The sequence below is a fragment of the Crassostrea angulata genome, chromosome 4 (assembly GCF_025612915.1).
Source record: "Crassostrea angulata isolate pt1a10 chromosome 4, ASM2561291v2, whole genome shotgun sequence".
In the NCBI taxonomy this organism is placed as follows: Eukaryota; Metazoa; Mollusca; class Bivalvia; order Ostreida; family Ostreidae; genus Magallana; species Magallana angulata.
The window spans coordinates 46436268-46451565 of NC_069114.1; the positions used below are offsets into that span (position 1 = coordinate 46436268).

The window sequence follows — 15298 nt, forward strand, 5'->3', positions numbered from 1 at the left end:
TAGGAATGAAGGAGTTTAAAAAGTAAGATTTGCTGTTTTAGTAGTGTAGACTGTTTCCTAATATACAAAAATCAGTTTTTGATATGCATGTAAATAAATAATTTCCTGAATAAACAAAACAAAAAAAAAATATATATATATATATATATGTGGTTTCATCAATATTTGTTGAATACCAATTTTCGTAGATTTCGTTGTTTAGCTGATCCACGAAATTAAATGTTCATTGAAGAGCAACTTTTATTAACATTTTGTATTGATTGGGTCATTGGCCGCGAATTTACGTTTCCTTGAAACTGTGATTTTCACTTTATCCACGAAAATTGATCCCCTTGAATATTAATGAAACCACAGTGTGTGTGTGTGTGTGTGTGTGTGTTTGTAAGCACCTGAATACCACTACACGAGTATGAATACACACGTTTTATTCCACTACATTTTTTCTTCCCACTACATGCACCCGTGTAGTGGGAAGTAAAATCGTTCGGAAACGTTATTTCTCATCGTACTTGATTCAAAAAATATAAAATCGTACTATGTTTGGGTTTCCGGTGTGTATGTGGATTTTTTTACACGCATCGTGGAGTCCATAAGAGTACTTTACACACTTTCCTCCATTGGATATAAATAGCGCATGCGCAATCGGAACTTCCTACTCGAAGATGGAAATAATTGTTTACAGTAAGTATCATTTTTTCTTCGATATCTAGGGAATTATATCATTCTATTTTAATAGATAAATCTGGTAAACGACTATAACAAGGTCAGGCATTGTCTTTCCTGTTAAGTTTTTCACTGATAAGAGAACACGAGATCTAATTTTGACATCATGCGAATGCCATATTCATAATCAAAGAAGGGAACGTAACTTATTTAGAATTAAAATGTGTCTATTTTATTTCAAGATTTATTTAATTATGGAACAGATTACTACTTATATTTTAAGGGATATATCAGTACCTTCTTAGTGGCCGAAATTCGGCCCCATTCCTAATCAGAAATAGGTGATATTTCCTCAATTTAGCGGTATTTTTTCCCAACTGGTTAACACTGCGTCTTTATTTAATTCTTTTAAATAAATAATATGTATTAAAAGCAAAATATGTGATCTTTTAACCTCAATCAGCATAGCTTTTATCATAATACCTGTTTAAAAATATTCTGTAAACATTGCCAACTTTTAATCCTAATTTCCTCTATCTTTCTAAAAATCATAATGCTGTGTTCTGTGGAATCGTTATGCTGTTTCCACATACATGTACTTGATTGATATACCTTTTCAATTGTACAATTTCATTAAAAATACGGATGAATTACGTTACATAATTATATTAATAGAAACATATTAGGAAAAGTTACTTTAAAAAAGTGATTTAGTAGGAAATACTGATTTTTATTATTAAAATGAAAAGTATGAGTTTTCTCATGGGGTTAAATTTCAAAATAAATGATATTTACTTAAGCTAATGGTGATTATTTCTTAATATTAGTACGATCTGAGATAAATTTTGGTACAGATAATGATCCAAAAAGATTTAGAGGGTTTCCTAAGTGATTAAGTGTACAGATTGATTTTAGAACGTTAAAATGAAAAGTACAGGTTTCCTCATTGGGGTCTAAGTTCAATAGGAAAGGATTTTTACTTAAACTATTGATGATTATTTCTTAACATTAGTGAAGTTTAGGATAAATTAGGGTACAAATATTGATTGAAGAAGATTTAAGGGGTTTCCTAAGTGAATAAGTATACTGAATTCATAACGTTTAAATTAAAATTATGCGTTTCTTCATGGGAGTCTAAGTTCAATAAAAAAGGATTTTTACTTCAACTAATGATGATTAATTCATAGTATTAGTGTAATTTAGGATAAATTAGGGTACAAATATTGATTGAAAAAGATTTAGGGGGTGTCCTAAGTGATCAAGTATACTGATTTTATAACGTTAAAATGAAATGTATGGGTTTCCTCATCGGAGTCTTAGTTTAACAGATAAGGATTTAACCTATACTAATGGTGATTATTTCTTAATATTAGTGTAATTTAGGATAAATTAGGGTACAAATATTGATTGAAAAAGATTTAAGGGGTTTCCTAAGTGATTTAGTATACTGATTTAAGAGCGTTAAAATGAAAAATATAAGTTTCCTCATGGGGGTCTAAGTTCAATAGGAAAGGGTTTTTACTTAAACTAATGATGATTATTTCTTAACATTAGTGTAGTTTAGGATCAATTAGGGTACAACTATTGATTGAAAAAGATTTAGGGGGTGTCCTAAGTGAATAAGAATACTGAATTCATAACGTTTAAATTAAAATTATGGGTTTCTTCATGGGAGTCTAAGTTCAATAGGAAAGGATTTTTCCTTAAACTATTGGCGATTATTTCTTAGTATTAGTGTAATTTAAGATAAATTAGGATACAAATATTGATTTAAAAAATTTAGGGGGGGGGGGGGTTCCTAAATAAATACTATACTGATTTTAGAACGTTAAAATGAAAATGAAGGGTTTCCTTATGGAAGTCTAAGTTCAATAGGAAAGGATTTTTACTTAAACTAATGAAGATTAATTCATAGTATTAGTGTAATTTAGGATAAATTAGGGTACAAATATTGATTGAAAAAGATTTAGGGGGTGTCCTAAGTGATCAAGTATACTGATTTTATAACGTTAAAATGAAAATTATTGGTTTCCTCATGGGAGTCTAAATTTAACAGAAAAGGATTTAACTTACACTAATGGTGATTATTTCTTAATATTAGTGTAATTTAGGATAAATTAGGGTACAAATATTGATTGAAAAAGATTTAAGGGGTTTCCTAAGTGATTTAGTATACTGATTTAAGAGCGTTAAAATGAAAAATATAAGTTTCCTCATGGGGGTCTAAGTTCAATGGGAAAGGATTTTTACTTAAACTATTGATGATTATTTCTTAACACTAGTGTAGTTTAGGATAAATTAGGGTACAACTATTGATTGAAAAAGATTTAGATGGTTTCCTAAGTGAATATGTATACTGAATTCATAACGTTTAAATTAAAATTATGGGTTTCTTCATGGGAGTCTAAGTTCAATTAAAAAAAGATTTTTACTTAAACTAATGGTGATTATTTCTTAGTATTAGTGTAATTTAGGATAAATTAGGATACAAATATTGATTTAAAAAATTTAGGGGGGGGGGTTTCCTAAATAAATGCTATACTGATTTTAGAACGTTAAAATGAAAATGAAGGGTTTACTTATGGAAGTCTAAGTTCAATAGGAAAGGATTTTTACTTAAACTAATGATGATTAATTCATAGTATTAGTGTAATTTAGGATAAATTAGGGTACAAATATTGATTGAAAAAGATTTAGGGGGTGTCCTAAGTGATCAAGTATACTGATTTTATAACGTTAAAATGAAAATTATTGGTTTCCTCATGGGAGTCTAAATTTAACAGAAAAGGATTTAACTTACACTAATGGTGATTATTTCTTAAGATTAGTGTAATTTAGGATAAATTAGGGTACAAATTTTGATTGAAAAAGATTTAAGGGGTTTCCTAAGTGATTTAGTATACTGATTTAAGAGCGTTAAAATGAAAAATATAAGTTTCCTCATGGGGGTCTAAGATCAATGGGAAAGGATTTTTACTTAAACTATTGATGATTATTTCTTAACATTAGTGTAGTTTAGGATAAATTAGGGTACAAATATTGATTGAAAAAGATTTAGATGGTTTCCTAAGTGAATATGTATACTGATTTCATAACGTTTAAATTAAAATTATGGGTTTCTTCATGGGAGTCTAAGTTCAATAAAAAAAGATTTTTACTTAAACTAATGGTGATTATTTCTTAGTATTAGTGTAATTTAGGATAAATTAGGATACAAATATTGATTTAAAAAATTTAGGGGGGGGGGGGTTTCCTAAATAAATGCTATACTGATTTTAGAATGTTAAAATGAAAATGAAGGGTTTCCTTATGGAAGTCTAAGTTCAATAGGAAAGGATTTTTACTTAAACTAATGATGATTAATTCATAGTATTAGTGTAATTTAAGATAAATTAGGGCACAAACATTGATTGGAAAAGATTTAAGGGGTTTCCTAAGTGATCAAGTATACTGATTTTATAACTTTAAAATGAAATGTATGGGTTTCCTCATCGGAGTCTTAGTTTAACAGAAAAGGATTTAACCTACACTAATGGTGATTATTTCTTAGTATTAGTGTAATTTAGGATAAATTAGGGTACAAATATTGATTGAAAAAGATTTAAGGGGTTTCCTAAGTGATTTAGTATACTGATTTAAGAGCGTTAAAATGAAAAATATAAGTTTCATCAAGGGGGTCTAAGTTCAATAGGAAAGGGCTTTTACTTAAACTAATGAGTGTAGTTTAGGATAAATTAGGGTACAACTATTGATTGAAAAAGATTTAGTGGGTGTCCTAAGTGAATAACAATACTGAATTCATAACGTTTAAATTAAAATTATGGGTTTCTTCATGGGAGTCTAAGTTCAATAGGAAAGGATTTTTACTTAAACTATTGGCGATTATTTCTTAGTATTAGTTTAATTTAAGATAAATTAGGATACAAATATTGATTTAAAAAATTTAGGGGGGGTTTCCTAAATAAATACTATACTGATTTTAGAACGTTAAAATGAAAATCAAGGGTTTCCTTATGGAAGTCTAAGTTCAATAGGAAAGGATTTTTACTTAAACTAATGATGATTAATTCATAGTATTAGTGTAATTTAGGATAAATTAGGGTACAAATATTGATTGAAAAAGATTTAGGGGGTGTCCTAAGTGATCAAGTATACTGATTTCATAACGTTAAAATGAAAATTATGGGTTTCCTCATGGGAGTCTAAATTTAACAGAAAAGGATTTAACTTACACTAATGGTGATTATTTCTTAGTATTAGTGTAATTTAGGATAAATTAGGGTACAAATATTGATTGAAAAAGATTTAAGGGGTTTAATAAGTGATTTAGTATACTGATTTAAGAGCGTTAAAATGAAAAATATAAGTTTCCTCATGGGGGTCTAAGTTCAATGGGAAAGGATTTTTACTTAAACTATTGATGATTATTTCTTAACACTAGTGTAGTTTAGGATAAATTAGGGTACAACTATTGATTGAAAAAGATTTAGATGGTTTCCTAAGTGAATATGTATACTGAATTCATAACGTTTAAATTAAAATTATGGGTTTCTTCATGGGAGTCTAAGTTCAATTAAAAAAAGATTTTTACTTAAACTAATGGTGATTATTTCTTAGTATTAGTGTAATTTAGGATAAATTAGGATACAAATATTGATTTAAAAAATTTAGGGGGGGGGGGGGGTTTCCTAAATAAATACTATACTGATTTTAGAACGTTAAAATGAAAATGAAGGGTTTCCTTATGGAAGTCTAAGTTCAATAGGAAAGGATTTTTACTTAAACTAATGATGATTAATTCATAGTATTAGTGTAATTTAAGATAAATTAGGGCACAAACATTGATTGGAAAAGATTTAAGGGGTTTCCTAAGTGATCAAGTATTATGGGTTTCCTCATCGGAGTCTTAGTTTAACAGAAAAGGATTAAACCTACACTAATGGTGATTATTTCTTAGTATTAGTGTAATTTAGGATAAATTAGGGTACAAATATTGATTGAAAAAGATTTAAGGGGTTTCCTAAGTGATTTAGTATACTGATTTAAGAGCGTTAAAATGAAAAATATAAGTTTCATCAAGGGGGTCTAAGTTCAATAGGAAAGGGCTTTTACTTAAACTAATGATGATTATTTCTTAACATTATAGTGTAGTTTAGGATAAATTAGGGTACAACTATTGATTGAAAAAGATTTAGGGGGTGTCCTAAGTGAATAACAATACAGAATTCATAACGTTTAAATTAAAATTATGGGTTTCTTCATGGGAGTCTAAGTTCAATAGGAAAGGATTTTTACTTAAACTATTGGCGATTATTTCTTAGTATTAGTTTAATTTAAGATAAATTAGGATACAAATATTGATTTAAAAAATTTAGGGGGGGTTTCCTAAATAAATACTATACTGATTTTAGAACGTTAAAATGAAAATCAAGGGTTTCCTTATGGAAGTCTAAGTTCAATAGGAAAGGATTTTTACTTAAACTAATGATGATTAATTCATAGTATTAGTGTAATTTAGGATAAATTAGGGTACAAATATTGATTGAAAAAGATTTAGGGGGTGTCCTAAGTGATCAAGTATACTGATTTTATAACGTTAAAATGAAAATTATGGGTTTCCTCATGGGAGTCTAAATTTAACAGAAAAGGATTTAACTTACACTAATGGTGATTATTTCTTAGTATTAGTGTAATTTAGGATAAATTAGGGTACAAATATTGATTGAAAAAGATTTAAGGGGTTTACTAAGTGATTTAGTATACTGATTTAAGAGCGTTAAAATGAAAAATATAAGTTTCCGCATGGGGGTCTAAGTTCAATGGGAAAGGATTTTTACTTAAACTATTGATGATTATTTCTTAACACTAGTGTAGTTTAGGATAAATTAGGGTACAACTATTGATTGAAAAAGATTTAGATGGTTTCCGAAGTGAATATGTATACTGAATTCATAACGTTTAAATTAAAATTATGGGTTTCTTCATGGGAGTCTAAGTTCAATTAAAAAAAGATTTTTACTTAAACTAATGGTGATTATTTCTTAGTATTAGTGTAATTTAGGATAAATTAGGATACACATATTGATTTAAAAAATTTAGGGGGGGTTTCCTAAATAAATACTATACTGATTTTAGAACGTTAAAATGAAAATGAAGGGTTTCCTTATGGAAGTCTAAGTTCAATAGGAAAGGATTTTTACTTAAACTAATGATGATTAATTCATAGTATTAGTGTAATTTAAGATAAATTAGGGCACAAACATTGATTGGAAAAGATTTAGGGGGTGTCCTAAGTGATCAAGTATATTGATTTTATAACGTTAAAATGAAAATTATGGGTTTCCTCATGGGAGTCTAAATATAACAGAAAAGGATTTGACTTACACTAATGGTGATTATTTCTTAGTATTAGTGTAATTTAGAATAAATTAAGGTACAAATATTGATTGAAAAAGATTTAAGGGGTTTCCTAAGTGATTTAGTATACTGATTTAAAAGCGTTAAAATGAAAAGTATGAGTTTTCTCATGGGAGTCTAAGTTCAATAGGAAAGGATTTTTACTTAAACTAATGATGATTATTTCTAACATTATAGTGTAGTTTAGGATAAATTAGTATACAAATATTGATTGAAGAAGATTTAAGGGGTTTCCTAAGTGAATAACTATACTGATTTCATAACGTTGAAATTAAAATTATGGGTTTCCTCATGGGAGTCCAAGTTTAATAGGAAAGGATTTTTACTTATACTAATGATGAATATTTCTTACTATGAGTGTAATTTAGGATAAATTAGAGTACAAATATTGACTGAAAAGAAATTTAAGGGGTTTCCTAAGTGAAAGCATACTGATTTTAGAACGTTAAAATAAAAAGTATATGGTTTTCCTCAATGGGGTCTAAGTTCAATAGGAAAGAACTTTTACTTAAACTAATGGTGATTATTTCTTAGTGTTAATGTAGTTTAGGATAAATTAGGGTACAAATATTGATTGAGAAAGATTTTAGGGGTTTTCTAAGTGAATAAGCTGTATACTGATTTTAGAACGTTAAAATGAAAATTATGGGTTTCCTCAAGGGAGTCCAAGTTCAATAGTTAAGAATTTTTACTTATACTAATGATGAATATTTTTTAGCATTAGTGCAATTTAGAATAAATTAGGGTACAAAAATTGACTGAAAAAAAAATTTAAGGGGTTTCCTAAGTAAAAACATACTGATTTTAGAATGTTAAAATAAAAAGTATGGTTTTCCTCATGGGGGTCTAAGTTCAATAGGAAAGAACTTTTACTTAAACTAATGGTGATTATTTCTAAGTGTTAATGTAGTTTAGGATAAATTAGGGTACAAATATTGATTGAGAAAGATTTTAGGGGTTTTCTAAGTGATTAAGTATACTGATTTTATAACATTAAAATGAAAAGTATGAATTTCCTCATGGGAGTCCAAGTTCAACAGGAATGGATTTTGACTTAAACCAATGGTTATTTTTTCTTAGTGTTTATGTAATAAAAAAAGTCATAAAGTATAAATTAGGGAATAAATATTGACTGAAAAATATTTAGGGGGTTTCCGAAGTGAATAAGTATACTGATTTTAGAACGTTGAATGAAAATTATGGGTTTCCTCATGGGAGTCTAAATTTAACAGGAAAGGATTTTACCTAAACTAGTGGTGATAATTTTTTAGTTTTAGTGTAATTAAAGATAAATTAGGGTACAAATATTGATTGAAAAAGATTTAAGGGGTTTCCTATGTGATTAAGTATACTGAGTTTAGAACGTTAAAATGAAAAGTGTGGGTTTCTTCATGGGGGTCTAAGTTCAACAGGAAAGGATTTTTACTTACACTAATGGTTATTTTTTCTTAGTATTAGTGTAATTTAGGATTAATTAGGGTACAAATATTGATTGAAAATGATTTAAGGGGTTTCCTAAGTGATTTAGTTTACTGATTTTATAATGTTAAAATGAAAAGAATGATTTTCCTCATGGGGGTCTAAGTTCAATAGGAAAGGATTTTTACTCAAACTAATGGTAATTATTACATAGTATTTGTGTAATTTAGTATAAATAAGGGCACAAATATTGATTTAAATAAATTTAGGGAGTTTCCTTAGTGATCAAGTATACTGAATGTGTAACGTTAAAATTAAAAGTATAAATTTACTCATGGGGTTCTAAGTTCAACAGGAAAGGATTTTTACTTAAACTAATGGTGAATATTTCTTAGTGTTAATGTAATTTAAGACAAATCAGGGTAGAAGTAAAGATCCGAGAATATTTATGAGGTTTTTGGAGTGAATAAGTAAACTGAATTTTTAACGTTGAAATGAAAAGCATGGGTGTCCTCATGGAGGTCTATTTAGTTCAATAGGAAAGGATTTTTATTTAAACTATAATGGTGATATAGGTTGTTTTTTTTTAATAATCAATTACATGTACATAATGTATACTGATTTTTTCAAGTTAAAAGCAAAAGATATTAGTTTCCTCATGGGGGTCCAATACTTTACAAAAGGATTATTTTATATACTCACGGTGATTATTTCGTTGCATTAATGAACTCAACATGTAACCAATATTATTCTTCTTTTTTACATTTTCTTTTAGAGACTCAAAACCAAAAATTTTGTTTGCAAATAGTGACTGATGTGCCTTATGATGTAGATGTTGGATATTGTGCTTTTCCAGGTAATGAACCTTTTTTTTTCTTACTGTAAACAAACACAAAAAAAAGAAAGAGGGATATAGAAGAGAAAGAAGCTTTATTTTTACTTTAGTGTCTATGAGTAATACTTTTACATTTGATCTGAGTGAGCTGAATTAAATTCTTTATATAATTATATATTACTGTATACAATATATATGATTATTAAGAAATTAAGAATGAACAATTAATTGTGAATGATACTATGCATATCTGAAATTTTTCTACATTTTCTTTTAAGAGAAATGGCCCAAAATGGAAAGCATCTGCAGACAATGACTGATATGTTTTTTGATGCAGATGTTTAAAATGATGCTTTTGAAGGTATCAGTATAATTTTTGTTACTTATTGCAAACAACTAACTATTACAAATAATAACAGAAAAAGAGAAATGCTATGTGTGTGTGTGCGTGTGAGAGAGAGAGAAAGAGAGTGAGAGAGAGAGAGAGAGAGAGAATTAGATTGAAGGGGAGAAATAGTGAGATGACTTAATACAACTAATTTGTATAAATGAAGTAATTTTTCTATTTAGATATTTTACCTGAATGTCACTACATGCGTGTAAATAACTAAATGTGATGTCAATTTGAAAGAGAGAGAGAGAAGTCGATAGACACTAAGTTTGATTTAAAGGAATTAGATTGGAAGGGAGAGAGGAAGAGAGAGAGGAATTATTGGAAAAAAATGAAGCATTTTTGCTATTTGGATATAATACATGAATGTCACTACATATGTGTAAATAACTAAATGTAATGTCTATTTGAAAAAAAGTCAGAAAACTTGATAGAAAATAAGAAACGAAGGAATTAGATTGGAAGGGAGAGAGGAAGTGGGAGGACTTATTAAAACTTTTTGTTTTAAGTGAAGCAATTTTTTTCTATTTAGATACTTTACCTGAATGTCACTACAAGTGTGTAAATAACTGAATGTTATGTCAATTTGAAAAAGAGAGACAGATAATTTAATAGAAAATATGAAAAAAGAAATCGGATTGGAAGGGAGAGAAGAAGATAGAGGACATGTTTTTTGGTTCAAATGAAGCAATTTTTTCTTTAAAAATGTTTGCCTGAATGTCACCACATGAGTGTAAATAACTAAATGTGGTGTTAATGTTAGAGAGAGAGAGAGAGAGAGAGAGAGAGAGAGAGAGAGAGAGAGAGAGAAGTTGATAGGAAATAAAAGTTGAAGAAATTAGAGTACAGGGATTAAGATAGGAAGTGAGATGGCAAATTTCAACTTTTTGTATAAATAAAGTAATTTTTCTATTTAGATACTTTACCTGAATGTCACTACATGCATGTAAATAACTTAATGTGATGTCAATTTGAAAGAGAGAGAGAGAGAGAGAGAGAGAGAGAGAGAGAGAGAGAGAGAGAGAGAGAGAGAGTTAGAGAGGAGAGAGAGAACCGTTGATAGAAACTAAGCTTGATTTAAAGGAATTAGATCGGAATGGAGAGAGGAAGGGAGAAGAATTATTAACATTTTGTTAAAATAAAGCATTTTTTTTTCAATTTAGATATTTTACCTAAATGTCACTACATGTGTGTAAATAAGTAAATGTGAAGTGTATTTTAAAAAGTCAGAGAAATAGATATAAATTTAGAGATAGAAGAATTAAATCAGAAGAGAGAGAGAAAGTGAGAGGACTTATTACAACTTTGTGTTTAAGTGAAGCACTTTTTTTCTATGGGGACTTTACCTGAATGTCACTACATGTGTGTTAATAACTAAATGGAATGGCAATTTGAGAGAGAGAGAGAGAGAGAGAGAGAGAGAGAGAGAGAGAGAGAGAGAGAGAGAGAGAGAGAGAGAGAGAGAGAGAGAGAGAGAGAGAGAAAATAAGAGAGAAAGAAATCAGTTTGGTAGAGAGAGAGAGAGATAGAGGATGTATTAAAACTTTTTATTCAAATGAAGCAATTTTTTTCATTTGACATTTTTAGCCTGAATGTCACTACATGAGTGCAAATTACTAAATGTGATGTTAATATGAGAGAGAGAGAGAGAGAGAGAGAGAGAGAGAGAATGAGAGAGATGTCAATAAGAAATAGAAGATAAAAAAGTCAGAGTGGAGGGGAGAAAGGAAGTGAGATGACTTAATGCAACTTTTTTGTATAAATGAAGTAATTTTTCTATTTAGATACTTTACCTGAATGTCACTACATGCGTGTAAATAACTAAATGTGATGTCAATTTGAAAGAGAGAGAGAGAGAGGTTGATAGACACTAAGTTAGATTTAAAGGAATTAGATCAAAAGGGAGAGAGGAAGGGAGAGGAATTATTAACATTTTGTTTAAATAAAGCATGTTTTTCAATTTAGATATTTGACCTGAATGTCATTACATGTGTGTAAATAACTAAATGAGATGTCTTTTTGAAAAAAGTCAGAGAAATAGATATAAATTTAGAGATAAAGGAATTAGATCGAAAGGGAGAGAGGAAGTGAGAGGACTTATTACAACTTTTTCTTCAAAGGAGGTAATTTTTTGTTGTTAATTGAGATACTTTTACTGAATGTCAGTACATGTGTGTTTATAACTAAATGTAATGTCAATTGGAAAATAGAGAGAGAATTTAATAGAAAATAAGAGAGAAAGAAATCAGTTCGGTAGAAAAAGAGAAAGATAGAGGAAGTATTAAAACGTTTTGTTCAAATGAAGCAATTTTTTCTTTTGAATTTTTTTGCCTGAATATCACTACATGAGTGTAAATTACTAAATGTGATGTTAATATGAGAGAGAGAGAGAGAGAGAGAGAGAGAGAGAGAGAGAGAGAGAGAGAGAGAGAGAGAGGAAATATAAGATAAAGAAATTAGAGTGGAGGAAAGATAGTGAGTGAGACTTAATACAACTGTTTTGTATAAATGAAGTATTTTTTCTATTTAGATACTTTACCTGAATGTCACTACACGCGTGTAAATAACTAAATGTGATGTCAATTTGAGAGAGAGAGAGAGAGAGAGAGAGAGAGAGAGAGAGAGACTAAGTTAGATTTAAAGGAATTATATCAAAAGGGAGAGAGGAAGAGAGAGGAATTATTAACATTTTATTTAAGTAAAACATGTTTTTCAATTTAGATATTTGACCTGAATGTCACTACATGAGTGTAAATAACGAAATGTGATGTCTGTTTGAAAAAGTCAGAGAAATTGATAGAAATTAAGAGATAAAATAATTAGATTGAAAGGGAGAGAGGAAATGAGAGGCCTTTTTACAGCTTTTTCTTCAAAGGAGGTAATTTCTTTTTTATTTATTAAGATATTTTACCTGAATTTCACTATGTGTTTGTAAATAATGAAAAGTAATGTTCATTTAAAAGAGAGAAAGAAGTTGATAAAAAATAAGTTAAAGATAAAGAAATTAAAGCGGAAAAGAGAGAGGAAGTTAGAGGACTTATTAAAACATTTTGTTTGAATCAAGGGATTTTTGTTCTATTGAGATACTTTACCTGAATGTCAGTACATGTGTGTAAATAACTAAATGTGATGGCAATGAGAGAGAGAGAGAGAGAGAGAGAGAGAGAGAGAGAGAGAGAGTCAGTGAAATTGAAACAAAGTTAGAGACAAAGACATTTTGCAGAAGGTAGAGAGGGAGTTAGAGGACTTTTAAAAGAAATGTGTTCAAATGAGAGAGAGAGAGAGAGAGAGAGAGAGAGAGAGAGAGAGAGAGAGAGAGAGAGAGAGAGTCAGTGAAATTGAAACAAAGTTAGAGACAAAGACATTTTGCAGAAGGCAGAGAGGGAGTTAGAGGACTTTTGAAAGAAATGTGTTCAAATGAGAGAGAGAGAGAGAGAGAGAGAGAGAGAGAGAGAGAGAGAGAGAGAGAGAGAGAAAGAGAAAGAGAGAGAGATATCATGTAGAACATAACAACAGCAGCAATATTTGAACACTTTTATAAAGGTCAATTATACATTTCTAAAAACTTCCTTGTATAACAAAACATAACCTTTTTTTATAAGAGTAAAACAAAGTAAACAAAATATTTTTTTTATGTTTATTGTTGTCTTATGCTTTCAGGAAAAATATCCAAGCTAAATGAGGTTTCCTGAGAAAAGTGTTTGTCTCACATGGAAAAGCCATTGTCTAAGATTATACATATTAAGGTAAATGTATAAATTAAATGTTATTTCTTAAAAAGAAATAAGCATGAGAGAGAGAGAGAGAGAGAGAGAGAGAGAGAGAGAAATAAAGAGAGATGAAGAGAGAGGGGAGAAATAAAAAAAAAAGAGAAAGAGAATACAGAGAAAACTGCTTTTAATTTTTATCAATATGAAGTTAATTCATCATTGATACACTTTTCCTGAATGTCACTAGATGTGTGTAAAAAAGGGATAACAGCATGAAACTGAAATAAGGCTTAAAAAAATTGAGAGATAGGGAAAAGTTAAAATAGATAGAGAGGGAGATAGTGTGTGAATTTAAAGTGTAAAGTGAATTTTAAACTTAATGCCTCTACATGTGTTTTTCATTGATAGTTATGAGAGAGAGAGAGAGAGAGAGATAGAGAGAGAGAGGGGGAGACAGAGATACAGAGAGACAGAGAGAGAGAGTGAGTAGTGATACCTTTTAGTATTGCATAAAATCTGAAAAAAGTACATTTAAAAGTCTTGCTTTACAGAGATGAAACACATTCTCAGAATTTATATTTTGACAAGTATTTTTGTGTTGCAGCACCAGTGTTCAGACATAGGTTAACTTCCTAGATAGACGATTGAGGACCAATAGTGTCAACGGAAAAAAAAATCTACGCCATGAATATTGCTTTAATCAATACTGGTTTAGAAATGATAATGAAACTCTGGTACATTTTTTATTGATCGTGTGGTTTTCATGTATTCTCCCAAAAATGAAGATATGAGAGAATTAATACACTTTTTACGTGTACATGTACGTGTAAATTCAGTAGCATTGAAAGTTGGGTTATACAATGTACATATTTTGCTGTTTTAATGTTCCTAAACGACCATATTGCCTTGTTCATATTAATATCTAAATGTTTTAGTAATACTCAATAAAAAGTCAGAGTCTAATGTAATGTCTTAATTACTTTCATAATCATTGATATTCATTTTTATTTAATGTATCAACATCACTACGTCAAAAAATACATGCGCGGATCCAAAAAGAATTCCAGGGGGGTCGGACGGTTATTTGAGTTTGTCGGGGGGGGGGGGGGGGGGGGGGTCCGAGGCATATTTTTGGTAATTTTATAATGTAATTTAAAGAAATTTTAATTTTGCAAGGGGGGGGGGGGGTTCAGACCCCCCTGACCTCCCTCTAGATCCTAGCATGAAATAAGCTTAGCTAATGCATGATCTTGTTTTTGTATATGCCTTGCAATATTATGTAGAAATAATCAATGTGATTGAGCATTTTGGTGTGAATAATTGCATGAATTTTTATATCATAATCTGTAATTTCACCATTAAAACTAGTGCTCTACTCAGAAGTTGTTCCGTCATTCTGTCTTTAAATAACCATACAGCTTTGGCTGAAAATGAAAGATGATGGATGCTTGTATATGCGTGTGATATACATGTACATGTAGGTAGAAGGGGCCTGTGATAGTTTTTCTCTTTCAATAACTAAACTGCCACGGTCCATTAGTTGTTCTAATAACAACATTCGGTTTTAGCTATTCAAAAATCAAAAAAATAATTGAAAAACAAATAATTGGGTTTATTCAAAGATTTATAGGTTTGTTTCATGCACTTTGAAATATTTCGCACTTTGTAAAAAAATTCAAAGTGTGTTACTATTAATTTTGGAACCAGTTAAACGCGCTTTTATATTTTTTTTCAAAGTGCGTTGATATCGTCGATATTATAAAAAACTGTTCAGGATTTGGTCCAAAAAATTGATACTTTTATTGACATACATTAACTGATTGTTTTAACCTTGGTTTGATATTGTTTAGCTCAATGGGATAT

At 29.4% G+C, this 15298-nt stretch overlaps 1 long non-coding RNA gene across 1 annotated transcript; it reads left to right on the forward strand.

Moving 5' to 3' along the window:
- Nucleotides 1-526: 526 nt before the first annotated feature.
- Nucleotides 527-14810, forward strand: LOC128179287 (uncharacterized). The gene is made up of 5 exons (XR_008243058.1): nucleotides 527-681; nucleotides 9275-9355; nucleotides 9613-9695; nucleotides 13386-13471; nucleotides 14040-14810. It is a non-coding gene; the product is annotated as an uncharacterized LOC128179287 (long non-coding RNA).
- Nucleotides 14811-15298: the final 488 nt, after the last annotated feature.